The sequence below is a fragment of the Sorex fumeus genome, unplaced genomic scaffold (assembly GCF_029834395.1).
Source record: "Sorex fumeus unplaced genomic scaffold, SorFum_2.1 ptg000098l, whole genome shotgun sequence".
Taxonomy (NCBI): Eukaryota; Metazoa; Chordata; class Mammalia; order Eulipotyphla; family Soricidae; genus Sorex; species Sorex fumeus.
The window spans coordinates 89,135,070-89,151,933 of NW_026606155.1; the positions used below are offsets into that span (position 1 = coordinate 89,135,070).

The 16,864-nt window shown below is 42.2% G+C and overlaps 1 pseudogene; it reads left to right on the forward strand.

Annotated features, from left to right (window-relative positions):
- Positions 1-9,492: 9,492 nt before the first annotated feature.
- On the forward strand, positions 9,493-9,631 carry LOC130042283 (uncharacterized; annotated as a pseudogene).
- Positions 9,632-16,864: the final 7,233 nt, after the last annotated feature.

The following is a 16,864-nucleotide window of genomic DNA, read 5'->3' on the forward strand; positions in this document are numbered from 1 at the left end:
GAACGCCAAGAGAGAGATAGCCACAAAAAGTCGCCTATCTTCGAAAACTCTTGAGCTAATTCGCCAGCGTGGTTTGGCGCATGCCTCAGGCAACCGCAAGCTAACGTCCGAGCTTGCAAAGCAGTGCAGAGATGAGATCAAGGAAGACCTCAAAGAGAGAAGAGCAGAAGTACTGGTAGATGCGGCAGAAGCCGGGAAAAGTATTCGTAACGCCCGCCTGTCCTTCGCCAACTATAAGACCAAGATGACTGCCCTCCGACGTCCTGATGGATCCATCACATCCTCCAGAACGGCAATGGAGAAGATTATCCATGACTTCTACTCAAATCTCTTCGATAGCCATGTCCACTTGCCAACATACCAAATTCCACAGGATGGGTATGTTGTTCCCAACGTTCTCCCCTCCGAAATCCGACACGCCATTTCGTTGGTAAAGAAACAAACAGCACCCGGCCCAGACAAGGTCAGACCTGAACACCTGAAGAACCTGCCGTCAGTACTCATCAATACACTGGCTCGGCTCTTCACTCGCTACCTGTCTGAATGCAAGGTTCCGTCCCAATGGAAAACCAGCAGGACCGTACTACTGTTCAAGAAGGGAGACATCCATGACATTGGCAACTATCGCCCGATCTGCCTATTGTCTGTCATCTACAAGTTGTTCACTCGAGTCATCCTGAATAGGATTGGCAGAACATTAGATGAAGGACAACCATGCGAGCAAGCAGGGTTCCGCAAAGGATTCAGCACCATCGACCATATCCACACGATAACCAGGCTCATTGAGGTTTCTCGGGAGTTCAAGACGCCGCTCTGCTTAACGTTCATTGATTTAAAGAAGGCCTTTGATTCTGTTGAGACGGAAGCGGTCATTGAAGCCCTAGCAAATCAGGGCATTCAAGCCCAATACATCAGGATCCTCCGTGAGCTGTATTGCGGATTCACTACCAGGATCTCACCATTCTACAAAGAAGTGATCGTTCATATCAAGAGAGGGGTGTGGCAGGGTGATACCATTTCACCGAAACTCTTCAGTGCCACCCTCGAGAACATCATGCGACGACTAGAATTGGAAGGAATGGGAGTGAAGATAGATGGTCGGCAATTACACCACCTCCGCTTTGCTGATGATATTGTTTTAATAACACCAAGCATTAGCCAAGCGGCACAAATGCTGGCCGACTTTGACCGTGAGTGTGGAAAGGTAGGACTACAGCTGAATCTTACGAAGACAATGTTTATGAGAAACAGCCTTGTTCCTGACGCCCCATTCGCTCTCAATGGAACGACCATCTCCGAATGCAACAGTTATGTCTACCTAGGTCGAGAGGTCAACATGACAAATGACCTGGCACCCGAGCTGCGCAGGAGGAAGAGAGCGGCTTGGAACGCCTTCAAGAACGTCGAAGAAATAGCTAAGAGGACGAAGAACCTCCGGCTCTGGGCACATCTCTTTGATTCCACTGTTCTTCCTGCATTAACATATGCCTCAGAGACCTGGGCCCTACGCAAACAAGATGAGAACGCTATTCAGGTCTCCCAAAGAAGAATAGAAAGAGCTATGCTTGGAATATCACGTTTCACTCAAATGAGAGAACGAATCCGGAGTTCTGACATCCGTCGACGATCAAGGATCAGGGACGCTGTCTCATTTGCCAAGGTGTCGAAAATCAGATGGGCTGGTCACGTAATGAGATTTAAAGACGACTGTTGCACTAGAGCTGTTACTGATTGGATTCCACGGGATGTCAAAAGACCGCGTGGCCGCCCACCTACCAGATAAGATAACCTGTTGAAAAGTAAAAATAGTTTCACAGAGGCTGTCTTTGTTTCATTACCTCCATTGTTAAATGAAGAGATTTGAGACATATCTCCAAACGGTGAGACATATCTCCAAACGGTGTAGGTGGTCTATCCATAAGTAATCAGGCCGTGGCATGCTAAGACATATACTGGGAACAGATCCTACAGATAAACAGTCACCGGCCCTCACAGTTACTCAGGGGTGACTGTAAATAGTGACCAAGCAAAGAGAACAGTTGTAGCAAGAAACCCGAAAATCAGCTCTTGGAACATGTAAAGATCAATCGCCATGTACTCAGGCCCATGGTTCAGCCACACTAGATGCACCATTTCACTTCATCTTCCCAACACTACTCAAAGCCGGTATTACTGGGGCACTAGGCCAGTGCGGTTGAACATTGAGGTCTATCTGACTAAGTTCTTTGGATTTGCAAACTCCCCAAGGTGGCCAATGAGTCTTTCAGACCACAGCATCCTGACAGTACTGACTTGGGAGCTCACAATATATTAGCTTCAGGGGCCTCTTGGGGGTTTTCCATGGTGCCTGGTGCCTGCAGCCTGCTCCAAACATCGATTTTAAATGAAGATCACACAAAAACCAACAGTATCAATGGCGTTGGAGGATGGGCCCTGGGAGAATCAGAACTGGGATATGTGGAGTAGGTCACAACTCCCAGAGCATTTGGGACCGGCTCTTCTTGAGACTGGGAAGGAGGTGGTGGGAAGAGATGGTGCTAGGAGAGATATGGGGTTATGAATGAAAGGGAAGGAAATGGGGAAGACTGGTACCGGGACACCAGATGGGCATGATGGGAAAGTTGGTGGGTTACATTAAAATGGTTTTAATGAAAAACTGTATTCCATTCATCAAAGTAGGAAAATAAAATAGGTGAGAAATAACAGTTCACATACAATATCAGAGAGAGCTCAAAGAGCTGAAGTTCATTCTGGAGTTCCTACTGGATCTTGAGCAGACAGCCTACTTCTCCGAGCATCTCGTGGTGTGACCACAAAACAACCACAAAGTGTTAAACATGCAAGACAAAAGAAACAAAAATCAAGCTCCAAACATTGAGAGTGGTTAATGGTTTTTCTTTTGGGGAGCCTTGGGAGGACTTTGAAGTGAAGAGTTGTATTTCCTAAGGGGAAAATAATAAGAACACCTTGGCCAGCACAGAGATTAGAGGCCCAGAGGGGAGATTTTGATGGCCTTCTATTGCTAATGTGACAAAGGTAAGGTGTACTGCAATTACATAATGTAGAGTTTTAAAAGAAGAAAAAATCTAACACAGCCCAACAGTTATTCTGATTTTTGGAAGGTGCTTCTAGGAAATGAGTAAAGGAGAGCGAATTTGTACCCTTTTAAAATACACACCTGCTTAAGAAACTTTTTTTTTGGGATCCATCATTTAAGACAAATTTCAGTGCCATTTGCTATACTTGCTAGTTGCAACTATTACCATTATTTTATCCATGGGCTGGAGCTATAGCAAAGCAGGTAGGGCGTTTGCCTTGCAAGCGGCCAACATGGGCAACCTGAGTTCGATTCCTCCGCCTCTCGCGGAGAGCCGGCAAGCTACTCAGAGTATCTCCCCCTCATGGCAAAGCCTGGAATGTTACTCATGACGTATTCGATATGCCAAACACAGTAACAATGATCACAAAGGAGATATTATTGGGCCCGCTCGAGCAAATCGATGAACAACGGAAGGACAGTGACAGTGCCCGTAACCATTATCTTTTCCATTACAGTTTCATCATTTCCAAAAACAACCTCTTCACTACCCACTGACCTCTCCATTCTCTCTCTCCTCTGGTTTGTGACAACACTCCTCTTTGTCTATATGAATTTTCTTTCTCTAAACCATTCACATGTATAGATCTTAAGATATGTGACCCTTTTAGCAGCCGTTTTTAAACCCTGATGCTTTCAAAGTTCATCTCTGCTACAGTATGTCATTACTTCCTCTGACTGATATTCTGTTGGATGGATTTATCATATTATAGAGGGTTTCACACATTATAAATGCACAGAGCCCTGGAGGTCTCATAAATTGGCTAAAAGAAATATTGATAGTGGTTGTACACATAGTACAGAGGGTAGGGCGCTTGTCTTCAACCCAGTAGGCCTGCTTGGCTCCCTGGCACTCCAAATTTCTCCTGAGCCCAGCCAAGAGTGAATTCTGAGCAATAAATGAAGAGGAAGCTCTGAGCACCATCAGGTGTGTATGCAACACACAAAAAATCAAAGCATTCACACACACAGAAATCTAGTCCCATTCATGTAATTTTAGATGCTAACAACATCATGGTGTAGAATAGAATAGATAGTTTCTTTGAATAGAAACTATCAAATCTGCAAATATTCCTTTGTTTAGAAAACCTTGATTGAATAGATGCTATGGCTGGCAATGAAGAGATCTGGTGTATTATCAGGTGAGTCTATGGAATAAATCTTTTTCTGACACAATGGCAGAAGTAGATGATGAAGATAGAGGAGAAGGTCACGTGACCTTCGAGGCCAGGATGTGAGTGTATTAACTACAAGACAAGCCTCGTGGAAGTTATCAGAAATTTTCAGAAAAAACATCCTAAAGATCTTCTGAAGAAGGCCTATATCTGGTATGACATCTTTTACCCAGTGATCTATAAATTAAATTTCTGGCTTGTAGGAGTGAGTATTTTTTTCTTCTGATGTTTAAGCTAACAGGTGATTGGTTACATCAGTCACAGAAAACCTAAACAAAACAGCATATCAATGACACAGTAGCCTGTAAAACAATACAGTGCTCCAGCAAAAAATATTTCAAACCAGTACATATAAAACTTAAAAATCTTTATCTATTTCACTCTTAAATAAAAACAGCATTTGTTAAGGAACATGTGTAGATATTGGGCAAGTAGCAATATGGTGAACCTGGGACTTAAATTAAAATGACCAGTGTGTTTCCCTGCTCCACATTAATTTTCAAACTATTTTGACTTTTTGTTATAGTGACTTCTCCAGGAATGATTCCTGAGAGCAGAGCCAGGAGCAATACCTGGACATAACCAAGTGTGGCCCCCAAACTGAAATAAATAAATAAATAAATAGATCATATATTAAAAGTTTCCTATCCTCTTTTTAGCCATATTGTCCATAACTCAATCACCTCTATTCTCACAGCCACTATCCACACGCTCAGGCTAGTCTCACCCATGAATGAATCTCTTCCAAACTCTTACACTTTTTACCCATGATAGATCAAATGTAGCACACCACATTTATTGAGAATTAAAATAGAAGGCAAATGGTTGGTGGGCGTGCACTCCAGGGCGGTGTGCCCAGAAATCCATCTGAGGGAACTGCAAGACTCCTCACCATTGGCCATGCCCCCTCCGCCCCCCCCCCCCCCCCCCGAGGCACTCAGGACAGAGGCGTTCCAAGGCAAATTTTAGGACTGCATCTGTGAAACTTATTCCACTTCAGGCATGATTGGGGCTTACTCCCCCAAAAGTAGAGCAGCGGCAGTGCGCATGGCCTACAAGGCAGCAGCGCCTCATGCGCCTGCTCCAATTTTCCCTTTTCTCTACACTTTGGATTCAAATTTCAATCTCCATTACCTTATTTTGAGGACAGCCTGGCTGTCACAAACACATTATGCCAATAGTCCACTAGCCTATTTTGATGTGAGCAAAGTAAATGTGAACAGAAAAAAATGAACAAGTCTACATTAAAGAACGCATATCTGAAACTGCACTAGAGGACTCACAGAGATCACAAACTAGCAGAACTAAAGAGGAAGCTAGTATTCTAAAAGGGAAAGAAGGTGACCACCATCTAAGAGCTCATCCGGAATCCTTTCTCACAGCAAGAGGGGAACATTGAGAGTGAACCGGAGGGTCCCATCTCGAAAATACCAAAGCAGCATGAAGAAAAGGCGCAAATCCCCACCACGAGGAGGGCTTAAAGAAAAGAGCTCAGAAGCCTCAATAGGGAATACCAACAAATAATCTCTCCAATAAAGAATTCAGAGATGAAATGTTGAGGATGTTTATTGAACTCAAAGAAACGATGGAACAGGCAGTAATTTAAAAAAAAGTCATGAAAGAAACAGTGGAATGGACAGTCAATAAAAGCAGGAAGCAATTAAAGCAGAAATAAGAAAGCAACAAACATGTGTCATTAATAAAGTATTCAGGAGATGAAATTAAAAACAGAGTGTGCACGCTCAACAGTAGAATGACCACCACTGAAAACAGAATCAGTGAGCTTCAAGATGAGCTGCATAACGCAGTTTAACAGGCAACAGCAAATAACGGGATAGGACCTCAAAATAGGTCATGTGAATCAGAGACCTAGGGGATGAACTTCAGAGGAACAACATAAGAATATTCAAAGATTCAGAAGACTGAGGAGGCAACTCCAATAAAGTAGCAACAGTTAAGGACATCATTGCTGAGAATTTCCCAAAGCTGCAGAATGCAGACATCAAGATCCAAGGAGCTTGAAAGGTACCAGCTAAAAGAGACCCTGATAAAGAGATTCCAAGATATCATATTCAGAATGACGAATACAACAGATAGAGGCATAATACTGCAAGCAGAAAGGTCAAAGAAGGAAATCACATACAAAGGAGCATCCCTTAGATTTGCAGCAGACTCATCAAGAGAAACCACCCTAGCCCAAAGACAATGGTGGGATATAGTGAAAAAACTCAATGAAACGAATGCCTCACCGAGTATACTCTATCAATGGAATACACTGAAGCTGTTAGAAAGGATGAAGTCATGAAATTTACATACAAGTAGTTCAACATAGTAAGTATCATACCATGTGAAATGAGCCAGAAAGGGAGGGACAGACATAGAAAGACTGCACTCATCTGGGAAATATTAAATAACAGAATGGGAGAAAACACCCAAGAATATTTGAGGTCATTACCAGGAGGTCTGCTCAACAACTTGAACCCTGGCAAAACTGGAAAGCTACATGCAAAAAAATAGGGCTCAGACAACTACCAAAGACCATGCAAAAATGTCAGATCAAAATGGATTAAAGAACCTCATAATCAGATCTGAATCCATAATGTATGTTGAAGAGAAGGTCAACAAAATCCTCTGCAACACTGCAACTAATAGTATTATCAAAGGAGACAGGCCACTGAACAACCAAGTGGAAACAGAGATGCACTAATGGGACTATCTTTTTTTTTAGTTTTAAAATATTTTATTACTTTTTTAAAATTTTTATTAGTGAGACATAATGAGGTACAGTTGTAGACTTACAAATTTTTGTGCTTGGGTTTCAATTATACAATGGTCAAATGCCCAGCCCTTCACCAGTACCCATTTCCCACCACCACGGATCCCAGTATCCCTCCCACTGTCCATCTCCTCATGACCCCCATCCTACCCTGCCTCTGTGGCAGGGCATTACCTTTTGTTCTCTCTCTCTTATTGGGTGTTGTTGTTTACAAAAGAGGCAATGGTTGACAATCATCTTTGGTCTATAGTCTTCTTTTAGCATGCTTCTCCCATCCTGGAGGATCCACCCAACACCTCTATTTGGTGCTCCTTTCAGTATCTGAGCTGCCTTTTCCCCTAGCATGTGTGGCTGGCCTCCAAGCCATGGAGTAAAATTCCTGGTACTAATCTCTGCCATTCTTGGGTGTTATTCTCCTATTTTGTTACTTTATATGAATGGGACTATTTTAAACCAAGAAGCCTCTGTGCCTCAAAAGAATCAGTGAGCCAAATACACAGACAGTTTACGGAACGGGAAAGGATATTCACCCAATTCCTGTCTGAAAAGGGGCGAATATCAAGGCTATACACGACATTGGTTGAACTCTACAGTAAGAAAACATCCATCCCATCATAAAATAAGGGGATAAAATAAACAGAAACTTTCTCAGAGGAGAAATCTGAATGAACAAAAGGCACATGAAAAAATGCTCTTCATCACAAATCATCAGGGAGATGCAGATGAAAACAAAAAAAGGTACCATGTCACACCACAGAAACTGACACATATCCAAAATTAAAAAAGCAACCAGTGTTGGCATGGATGTGTGTCGAAGGGCACTCTCTTTCTCTGTTGGTGGGAATGTTGACTGCTGCAGCCTTTTTGGAAAACAATTTGGATGTTTTTCAAAGAAAATAGAAATTGAGCTCCCATTTGACCCCACAACACCACTTCTGGGAATATATACTGGAGATGCAAAGAATACAGTAGAAATGACATATGCACTTGTACATTTATTGCAGAACTCTTTTCAATAGCCAGAATTTGGAAAAAATCCAAGTACCCGGGAACAGATGACTGCTTAAACAACTTTGGTACAACTACTCAATGGAATAGTATGCATCTGTTAGAAAAGATGAAATGATGAAATTTGCATATAAATGGATCGATATGGAGAGTATCATGCTAAAGTGAAATCAGTCATATAGAGAGGGACAGACATAGAATGACTGCACTCATTTGTAAAATATAAAGTGACAGAATGGGAGACTAACACCAAAGATAATAGAGAAAAGGTCAAGCAGATTGCTCCAAGGCTTGGAAACCGGTCTCACATGCTGGAGGAAAAGGCAGATGGAATAGAAAAGGGACCATTATTTAAATGATTCTTGGAGGGCTCACTTGGGATGGTAGATGCCTGTTGAAAGTACAATATGGACCAAACATGATGGCCATTTACTACATGCATTGCAAACCATAAAACACCACAGGAGAGAGAGAGTAAAAGGGATTGTGTTTGCCACAGAGGTAGGTGTGAGAGGTTGCGTGGGGGTGGCGGGAGGGATACTGGGAACATTAGTGGTAGAGAATGTGCACTTGTGGAGAGATGGGTACTCGATCATCTTATGACCGAATGTAATTCCGAAATGTAATCAAGAAAGTTTGCAAATCTCTAACTGAACCTCATGGTGATTCATTTCATTCATCGATTGCCTCGAGAAGGCCCCAGTAACGTCTCTTTCATCCTAGCCCTGAGATTATATACAAGGCTATTAAGGAGAATGAGACCCATCATTGTTACTGGTATTTGGCATATTTGGTACGCCACAGGTAGTTTGCCAGACTCTACCCTCTGGGCAGGCTACATTCGATAGCCTGCAAGATTGTCCAAAGTAGGAATAAGAAAATAAGATGTCATAAAAAAAAGTTCTGTTACGATGTCCGGAATCTGGATTTTATAGTCTCTGAGTCTTGGCCGCTGATGGGATTACATGGCGCCAGGGGGCCAGGTGGTGGGTGTGACCCCCGCCTACTGGAATTTGGAGGACCTGGGTGGAAGATGCTCGACTCCAATTCGAGTAGGCTGGGAGGTCTCGGCCCCGGAACCCGCGTGGCTTTGTCCCTCTGCCAGTACCTTCATGTGTGCGGAGAGTGGTCTCAGCATGGTGGTGGCTGGTCCTGGAGGTCTTCGGCTGCCGGAGCCCTGGTCGGGGCGGGGAGGAAAGCTCAACCCGCTCCCCTCCAAGGGACTCCGGGAAGGAACACCCAGACGCGGGGGCAGAGACTGCACTGTTCTCGTCCGGAATCTGGATTTTATAGTCTCTGAGTCTTGGCCGCTGATGGGATTACACGGCGCCAGGGGGCCAGGTGGTGGGTGTGACCCCCGCCTACTGGAATTTGGAGGATCTGGGTGGAAGATGCTCGACTCCAATTCGAGTAGGCTGGGAGGTCTCGGCCCCGGAATAGCAGGGGAGATACCATGATCACGTAGGTGGTTTTCCCAGGGCGAGGCTTATCCATTGCACTCCGGATGGGCTGACCCCTGCGATTTCCCCAAATGTGGGAAACTCGACTGCATAATTTGTGGTATGGTGATTCATTAAAAAATAAAAATAAATAAATAAATAAATAAATAAAATAGAATAGAAGGAAACCAATCTTAAGGGAAATATATTTATACAGAAAGATAGAAAGATGGACAGACAGACAGACACACAGATAGATAGATATGCACACAAGGCTAAACCTTAACAACATGTTCCTAATCTCTTATAGAAGTGCTTAATGGCTCCTGGGTGAAATACAACCATCTTGAAATACTTTCCTCTAAGAAACAACTTTTGGATCATTTTTAGCGAATTATTCATAACAAGCAGTACAAAATTATTTATTTTGGCTCTGCATTATTGCAGGGGGCCCCACCAGACCAATCCTCCAGCCCGCCATCGGGTCCGTAGGTGCAGGGAGGGACCGACCCAATGAAAACAAGACACAAGAGACATAATGCAGTTTAGAAGCATAGAGAAAAAAGGAAAGGAGAGAGCAGACAGGACAGCAGACAGGATCAGACAGGACAGGAGTTTATCCAGGGCAAGCAGGGGCTTAAATGCCTATCAGTACAGGAAAAGCACAATTCTGTTACACAAAAAGGGTCATGTCCACATATAATTAGGAAGGTTACAAAGTCTATACGATTTCACATCCCAGGCATGAGGTAGTTACACAGTCATGTCAATATATGATTTACAAAGTGTATACGTTTGACATACCAGGTCAGTTACTTCTTGTTTTTACTGACAGCCATGACAGATGTTTTCTCAAGATAACCATACATAGCACAGGCACGTGGGCCCTTGGTCAGTTAAAGGGCCAGCTTCCCACACATAAGGGCAGGGTTTTAGGTTTGGGATGGAAACATTTGAAATATGGTGGTGAGAAGGTATAATGGTGGTGTATTTGTGTTTGAATATTAAATGCACTCAAATCACAGTCACAGTCCTCCCGTTGTTCATCGATTTCCTCGAGAGGGCCCAGTAACGTCTCCATTGTGATACTTGTTACTGTGTTTGGTATATCGAATACATCATGGGGAGCTTGCAAGGCTCTGCTGTGCAGGCAAGACACTCTAGGTAGTATCAGGCTCTCTAAGAGGGGTGGAGGAATCAATCTCCGGTCGGCCATGTTGGCTGTGTGCAAGGCAAATGCTCTACGCATTCAAATATTGTGAACAACTTTAAAAAAAGTAAAATTAAAAAATCTTTTTAAGAGATCACAGCAACAATTCTGAGTGTGGAAATCTAGAAGAGGAAAACAAAATCAAGAATATCTCAGATGATTCTGTATTCAATTATCAGGTGTTCAGAAAGAGAATTCAGCATGGTCCACAAGGCTCATGCTGAAAATTGAATGCTGAAAGCCCCAAAGGTGCCAAGTGGAGAGAACGATCATGTGAGTCCAGCACTAAGCCAGAGGCTTAGGACTGTGATCATTAGAAAACAGTTGGTTGTCCAAAAATGAAAGTGTATAGAGCCTCTTAAGATCAAGGTTGAATCAGTGCAGACTTATAATATTGAGAATTGAATAGTGGAATTTTCTGCTATTCGGAGTTCTCACACTTCAGTCAATAAACCACTAGGAATTTCATCTTTCACAGCACTGTAGCACTGTCTTCCCATTGTTCATCGATTTGCTCAAGCGGGCCCAGTAATGTCTCCTTTGTGAGACTTGTTGTTACTGTGTTTGGCATATTGATTACGGCAAGGTAGCTAGCCTTGCTTTGCTGTGCGGGCCAGATATACTCGGTAGCTTGCTGGGCTCTCTGAGAGGGGCAGATGCATCAACCTCAGCTCAACCAGGCTGAATAAATATATTTACTATATTTCAATAGGCTGGAGCAATAGCACAGTGGTAGGCGTTTGCCTTACAAGTGGCCAACATGGCCGACCCGAGTTCGATTCCTTCGCCCCTCTCGGAGAGCCTGGCAAGCTACCGAGAATATCTCGCCTGCACAGCAGAGCCTGGCATACTACCCGTGACGTATTCGATATGCCAAACACAGTAACAACAAGTCTCATAATAGAGATGTTACTGGGCCCGCTCGAGCAAATCGATGAACAACGGGAGGACCGTGTCTGTGTCTACTATATTTCAATATAGTAATACGTCAGCCAGAGCAATAGTAAAGCAGATAGGTATTTGGCTTGGTCAGGGCCTATCCAGGTTCAATCTAAGACATCCCATATTTTTCAACAAGTACTTCCAGGCATAATTACTGGGTTTTGAGCCAGGAGTCACCTCTGAGAATTTTAGGGTGTCCCCTGCAAATAGTAAGAACTTATGAAGTACCCACTGTATACAAGGCATTGTTTTAAGCATAATAGTAGGTATTAAGTTGATAATATTTTGTTAGAATGCTCTAGCATCAAAGATATAAGATCAAAGAGAAAATATGTGGGAAATTGTCTGCCATGAAGGGAGTGGGAGGGCAAAAAAGGGTGCAGTTTCTGGGGAGACACTCTGAGGGTTGTGTGTTCGCAGACTCTCTGGATGGCTCTATCTCACTGCCCGCATTTGGTGCCCTAGAACTACTGTGTGTGACCTGAATCTGGAAGGCTGTTGGCCAAGGGCAGACAAAGAAAGAGACCAGGGCCAGGCCAGTTGTTCTTTGTAGCAGTTTATTACCAGGAAGTTTAGACCATAGGAGAAATTTACGTTATGGAGGGCCTAGATACTCTCAAGCACATATTCTTTTTACTGGTCTCTCTGTGGTCCATCTTGCAACCCTGCTCTCTCTCTCTCTCCAGCTCCCTTGTCTCTCCAACCCCCTGCAGTCTGAGGTGACACTCCACCCAGTCAGGTAGCCAAATAAACAGAAGAAAGCCCTTCCTGAGGGCCCACTTAAAGGTCATTCTAAAGCTCTTCCTGATAGCCCAAGGGCAAAATACCTCCCAAGGTGTTTTTCTCTTTTCCTCAGTCCAATAAAATATCAAGAAACTATCAACTATCAACTATTCCTGAGGCTTTGCAGAAAGGACAAAACAATGTTATCCTACAGAATGTGTGCTGGTGGACAGATGGGTATTTGAACATTATTTGTTTGTAACTCAAACATGAAATCTTGTAATTCTCTCATGGGGATTCATAAAATAAATTTAAAAAATACAAAGATTCACTCAAGAGAACTATCAAAAAAGATAAGAAAATAAAGAAAATGTGATTCAAGATCTATTTGGAGTCCCATCCCTTTCACGCCCCAATGGAGCTATCCCCAGCAGCCAAAAACCTCCAGAAATTGAAAGACATGATCATGACTGCTATCCTCATGTGTGGAGAAGCCTCATCTATGCGTGAGTCTGCAGAGAAACTCAGGTATTTGGGACTTCTGATTGAAAATTCCAGGCTCAATAAAATCAGAGAATGGGTGACCTCTCCCCAACTCTACCCATTTCCAGCAGCTTGGCAGTCACACTCACAAACCACCTCTGGAGCAATATAATCTCATCAATGGCCTTGATCCAAAGACTCAACAATAAATCTCTCAGAAGAGAGCACAGAACAATAAACCATAGACATGCCCCTAGATCCCATGCCAGCCTGTTTAATTCACGGCATCCAGGGGGGTGGGGGTCCAATGAAGCCAGCCCCAGAAACTGAAAACGTCTTCTTTTCTCCCTTTTTCCTTCCTTCCTTCCTTCCTTCCTTCCTTCCTTAATTCCTTTCATCCCTTCTTTCTTTCTTCCTTTATACTTTCCATCCTTCCTTCTTTAATCCCTCTTTCCTTCCTTACATAAGCCTTTCTTTCTCCTTCCTTCCTTCCTTCCTTCCTTCCTTCCTTCCTTCCTTCCTTCCTTCCTTTCTTTGTTTCTTTCTCCTTCCTTCCTTCCTTCCTTCCTTCCTTCTTTCTTTCTTTCTTTCTTTCTTTCTTTCTTTCTTTCTTCTCTTTCTCCTTCTTTCTTTCTCTCTTCTTCTCAGTCTTAATTTCATTCTTCTTTTTGCTAAATAGGGATCAGCAAATATTTTCTATTTAAAATGCTACACATAGTCAATTGGATACTCTTTGAGGATCTGTCTCTGTCTCTGCTCATCGCTGCAGCTGTAGTATAAAATTCGTCTCTGGACTCTTGGGTGATCCTTCCCCAGCAAAGTTTCTGATTCTGTCTTTGCACTGACTCCTGCTGGCACATGTTTTTTTCATTTCTAAAACATATTTCTGCTCCAGCACTGAGCAATAATGTAGGGCTTAATATATTAATATTCCATGTGACTGACCCTGGTTCTATCTCCAGCACCACATATGGTCCCATGAGCACCAACAGGAGTCAGTCCTGAGCACAGAGACAGGAGTACTTGAGTACACTGGGGCTACCCCAAATCCTGTCTCCATACACACACAGACAAACACACATACATAACACACACATACACACACACTACCTGTGCTGGATTGATAGTACACTGTGTAGGGTGCTTGCCATGTATGAAGACAATCTTCAAGGGTTCAAGGAACCATACATATTGGGATGGCAGGGATTGAATCCAGGTCGACCATGTGCAAGGAAAGTGCGTTTCCCACTGGATTATCACTTTGATCCAGATGACGACACTCTGTTAAATTACAACTGACTTCAAGTATTTCTTGTGTTCTTCCTGATTCTTTTTATAGGTTCCCAAATATCCCACACTATTTGGGATTTTCTAATAGATGGTATAATTTGTTGATCACAATAATTGGTTATAATATGTGTAAATTGTTTCTCGTCTGCCAAATCCAATTGTCAATTTGAACCTCCATTCAGCAGAGGTCACTCACAGAGAATGAGCGAAACTAGACAAACATGCGGATTGACCTAGCTTAAAGGTCACCTGTGCAGCATTAAGTGGTCTTTTGGCAGGTCAATATGATGCAATATTGCTCCTCCAACCTCTGCAGATCCCTACAGGTGAGCCAATGTTGGAGTTGACAGAGACATCAAGGACAGTTAGGAAGTATATAAACATGCCACAGGAGATGCAGAGGCTAGTGTAGTTCAGAGAAAATCAGTAGGCATGAGTAAAATTTAAAGTTGTTTGCACAGGAGAGAGAATTTAGTGGACAGGGTACCTCTCTTGCACCCAGTCTTCCGAGCTCCTCCTCCTGGAGTGATTCCTGAGTGTGGAGCCAGGAGCAAGCCCTGAGCATGGCTATGTGAGGACTCCAAATCAAAATAAATAAATAAAAGACTGTGAAATTTGTTTATTCTAGGTTTGGCTATATTGTTGCCTAAATCTAAAAGACCCTACAAAGTATTAGTCTATGTTTGCCTGACACAAGTTTACAACTGGAAGATACTGTGTCATCTATTCTATCCTTGCCTGCTTTTCTTTTCTGGGTGGATGTTTGCTAGCAGAATACCCTAAACTTAGGGGTTTTTGCTACGGAAGATTTCTTATAATAATCCAACATTTCCTACCCATAATGTAAGTAATAATGTATATCATAAAACATTAACATATAATTTATTTTTTATTATTAAACATTATACAAAATACACTAGTATAATTTAATGTTGTTGATTAACAAGGCAATATAAATTATTACCTAGTACCTGTTGATTTATTAATGAAATATGTAAGCTCATCAGTATATAGGAGTGTTTCCCTAACCTAAGAGTCTAACGAAAGTGAAACTGTTATAACTGTCTTGTAAGATTTCATCTCTCTAACCTGCTTAAGTCTAAATCTCAGTGTATCCAATCCAGTCTTCTTCTTGGGAATCCGACCTCCCTATTGGCTAGCCTCTACCTTTCAATTGCCTGCTTTATGACATCATTCTCACACCAAACCCACCACCACCTGGTAGAATCTTGGGGCTCCTGTGCAGTTGTTTGGAAACAAGTTTGGATCATCGCAAGTGACCAGTGACCAATGACCAATGACCAGTGTTCAGTTATCGGTACTGGACACTTGTGGACTCCTGCTTCAGTGTTTAAACCTACTCTCATATCGTCTCCTCTTCTCATTTACTTTTCCTTGATATTTTCTCTTTTCTGATCATGTCAGGTAAGGAATAATATTTTTCAAAGCTTTTCATGATATTTCTTATCCCTAATCTTAGTAGTTAAGGAAAAGCAGCATGTAATAATAGAGAAAAGTATTCAACTAGAATATGGTAAGCCTTATTTTAGCTTGACGTTCACATTTGCTGTTTGATTTTAGACACTGACTTCCTTTTTCTCTAATACAAAAGGTATTTCTTCATTTATTAAATTATATTTGATACATATTTATGACCTCAAGTACATGTTTATATATAAGTTTTCACTCTCTGTGTTTCGTTTTGCTTTTAATAGTATTTTGACATGATATCCATGAAATAAAGTAAATCAGAGACAATATTTTGACAGAAACAGAAAATGCAGATTTGGTAGAAAACCTAATATATATCAGTATGTTTTATCTGTAGCGGGCTCTCCACTTGTATATATAATTTAGTATTTTAAATTTAGTGCTATTCAAAAGTCATTATCATGTGTCTTTTGAGTTTTCTCAATGATAAGAAAAACTGGATTGTGCGGAAGGTGTGAAGTGCTGAGTGGGAGGGGGGCAAGTCCTCAAAGCTAAGGAAGTTTTGGGTTATTTTCAACAAGCTTTGACCAACAGAAGTCAAGAAGTAGAAGATGATATGAGGGAGTATAAATTAGGAAATAAAAATTATGGAGGGAAATTATCAAGAAAGCAGAAACAGTTCGAGATAGAATGTTGGAGAGAACCAAATAGTTTAAATCAAAACAGAAAGAATAGATTTAAATATGCTCAGAGCAAGTCAAAGCAGTTGATTTTAATCAAATCTAGGACTAGAAAACATCCTATGTCTCAAGTAGAGTACCTAATCCTACTAGAGGAAAAACAGCTTATCTGAAAACCATGGTTGTGGTTTCTTTGATTATTGTCTCTAGAACACGGTTGGCACTTGGCAGTTTTGAATGTAAACACGTTTTAGAAATGATACTTCCTATAAATAACTAATACACATTACGTAGGGGGATGGAAGATACATCATCTTTAACATTTTTATTACATTCCAGTTTGTAAGGTACATGTATGGTCTGCCTGTTATAATAAAGAAGTGATGTCTTCTAAGTTGAAACAGGAGAATTGATTCTTTTGTGTGGTAAGTAGGGTCCAGGTTAAGGCAACTTGTCATCTTCTTCACAGTTTCCTTCTGAGCTGGAGCTATAGGTAAGTCGTTTGCCTTGCAGGAGGGTAGGCCATTTACTTCGCATGTGGCGAACACGGGTTCGATTCTCAGCATCCCGTATGGTTCCGTGAACACCACCAGGAGTAATTCCTGAGTGC